The sequence below is a fragment of the Lolium rigidum genome, chromosome 5 (genome assembly GCF_022539505.1).
Source record: "Lolium rigidum isolate FL_2022 chromosome 5, APGP_CSIRO_Lrig_0.1, whole genome shotgun sequence".
Classification (NCBI taxonomy): Eukaryota; Viridiplantae; Streptophyta; class Magnoliopsida; order Poales; family Poaceae; genus Lolium; species Lolium rigidum.
In genome coordinates this window covers 260,104,832-260,107,402 of record NC_061512.1, presented here as the reverse complement: position 1 = coordinate 260,107,402, position 2,571 = coordinate 260,104,832, and the positions used below count along the sequence as shown (strand labels likewise).

The 2,571-nt window shown below is 52.6% G+C and overlaps 1 pseudogene; it reads right to left on the bottom strand.

Moving 5' to 3' along the window:
• Positions 1 to 437: 437 nt before the first annotated feature.
• On the bottom strand, positions 438 to 1,089 carry LOC124651897 (annotated as a pseudogene).
• Between the last annotated feature and the right edge of the window lie 1,482 nt (positions 1,090 to 2,571).

Here is a 2,571-nt window from a genome sequence, read left to right as displayed (position 1 = left end):
GATGGGATCATTAAGATAGAGCATGTCAGATCAGCGCAACAAATTGCAGATTGCTTAACCAAAGGTTTGGGAACCAGAGAATGCAACCTGGCATGTGACAAGATGGGAATGATAGATATCTATCACCCATCTTGAGAGGGAGTGTTGAAGAGGTATTGGGCCTGGCTATGTGACTTACCTACTTGGCCCATGTGACCCATGTTAGAGAGTGTTCTGAAGATGATTTATAAGGGACTCGTTCCCTTCATCCTGACCTAGCCGCCACAGATCGCTGAGCATTCAGGTTAGACACTATCTCTTTGTACATCACCTACAAAAGCCTGTTGTTCCGAGCATGCTAAACCATTGGGGTGACTCGTTTTCTCATTTGCCTTGCTGAATAGTTAGACAGCAAATTCTAAGTGCCACCGTGTCTGTCAGATTCTTCACTTAGGATATATATTCAACTGCAAAATTGTTCTTCACCTGTTCACTGGGTATGTGCATACATATATTTACAGAAAATCACATCGAGATCTACCAAAAAGGGAGTGCATGTACATGAAGGATACATCTCCGCCTCTCACTAACTGAAATATAGCTAGTGACTGGCCAAGACCTTGTAAACCATGGCGATGCTACTCAGGTTGCTGCATGGAATTACTACGGAGCTAAGGACTGCCCTCTCCACCTCTTCCGAGGGCTTCCTCTTAAGCAAGCACATCACGTATGCCATCACGGCCGCGTCGCAAGGTACCGTGATCCTGCTGTCTTCGCTCGTGAACCCAAACTCGTCCTCCGACATCCTCAGGAGCTCCCCAAACACCGTCGTACCGAGGTATGCCAACGGAACCTCAAACCGCTCTCCACCAGCGGTGTAGACGATGCAATGGCCCTTGTCCGCAATGGCTGATGCGCTGCTGCGTAGGCTAGCATCTTTGATTGCCCCCGTTGTTGGCAGCCGCCGCTTCCCGAGGGCCGCCATCTGCTGCCACTTCTTTGCCTGCTGGACTAACCTCTTAGGAGAGATCATGGTGCCTTTTGTCTGATGAAGATGCGCTTTTTTCTGAAATGTGTTGGTGCTGAAGTATTTTTGGGTTGTGTGAAGACGCTTGTGTTCTGGTTCCATGTTTTTATAGGGTAGCAAGGGAACACTGCATCCATAAGTCTGTCAGATGGATGTAACCATTGGTACGACTAGTCTGCGAGAGGCCAAGTCATGAGCTTTATCTTCCTGGAGGTAACCACTTGCTCTGCATGATTGAGTTTGATGCCATTGTTGCTTCCTGGTGTGCACTTTAGGTCCACTTTGTTTATCCTTTTGCTGTCCAGTCTATGTCAGTCGCATTCTTCCATTAAGGTAGTCTGCCTCATGCTGCTTGGTTTTACATTCCTAACGGGTTCCATTGATGGGCAAGTTGTGGTGAGCACAGCCTTGATTTGGTTGTGTAGACTAGTCAACTTGTTTTGGGGGCTGAGAGGCTTAGCCAACTTGTTGATGTGGAGATACATGAAAGAGAGACAATAAAAACATAGTTTGTTTAGTCATCCCCACGGTGTATCTTCTTACTGAACTAATGTACCTCACGCTTTAGTTTCCTCCTTGAAATAGGCTTTCGCCCCGCTTTATAAATAAAGCCACAACGGCCGAACCGATACAAGGTGGAGAGGAGAACCTCATACAAAGCAGATCAAAGAAAAGAAAGAAAAAACACAGAAAACCCCACACTTGCCACCGAAGACATTAAGGTGAGACCAAGTCGACTCGGGGCTCCACAACGACGCCCCCAAGAGGGTAACGACGCATTCCGCCGCCGTCGTCGAGACCATGAGGTCTAGGGTTTTCACCCGGAGCCGTAGCGCGGGATGGATACCCACAGCGACGCCCCCAAGAGGGTTACGACACCCGCAGGCATCGCCGTCGTTGGCGCCGAGGCGCTGAACTTTCGCTCGAAAGCATCCGCACACCGCGCCCGAGAACTTAGTCGCCCGCTGTCTCCAAGATGGGATCTCCAAACACGATCTGGGGGTTGCCAAAGCCGAAGCGCCGCCAACTCCAGGAACTCCCACCGTCCGCTCCACGCCATCCTCATGACCGAAGAGAGAGACCACCACCGCTGCCATGTTGCCCGCCGTAGAGCCATCCGCACAGTCCGCCTTCCAGGGCCGCCGCCCCGGCATCCCCACGAACTCGAGCCCGTGACTCGGCCATCACATCGCAACGCGAATTGGAAAAAGTAGGAGGCACCATTGCCAGCAGCCATGAGAGCACACGACAACCTAGGGGAGGGGATCCGCCCTCCGCCACCAGGAGGTGCCCGCCGACCGGACACAGTACCATAGCCGATTCAGCCAAGATCAGGCCCGGCCGCCTGCCAGGCCTCGATCAAGCCTCCTTAGCCGTGCCACTGTGCAGCTGTGCCCAGGCCGCCGTCGCCATCCACCTGCAACACCGTGCCAATCCTAACTGTGCCACCACCGAATCGCCATGCGCTAGCCAGAGACCAAGGGCGGCGTCGCCGCGACCTCACTTCTTGCAAGACGGCCTAGGCTGAAACCGCATACCGCCGCAGAGAAGCACCCCCACCGCGA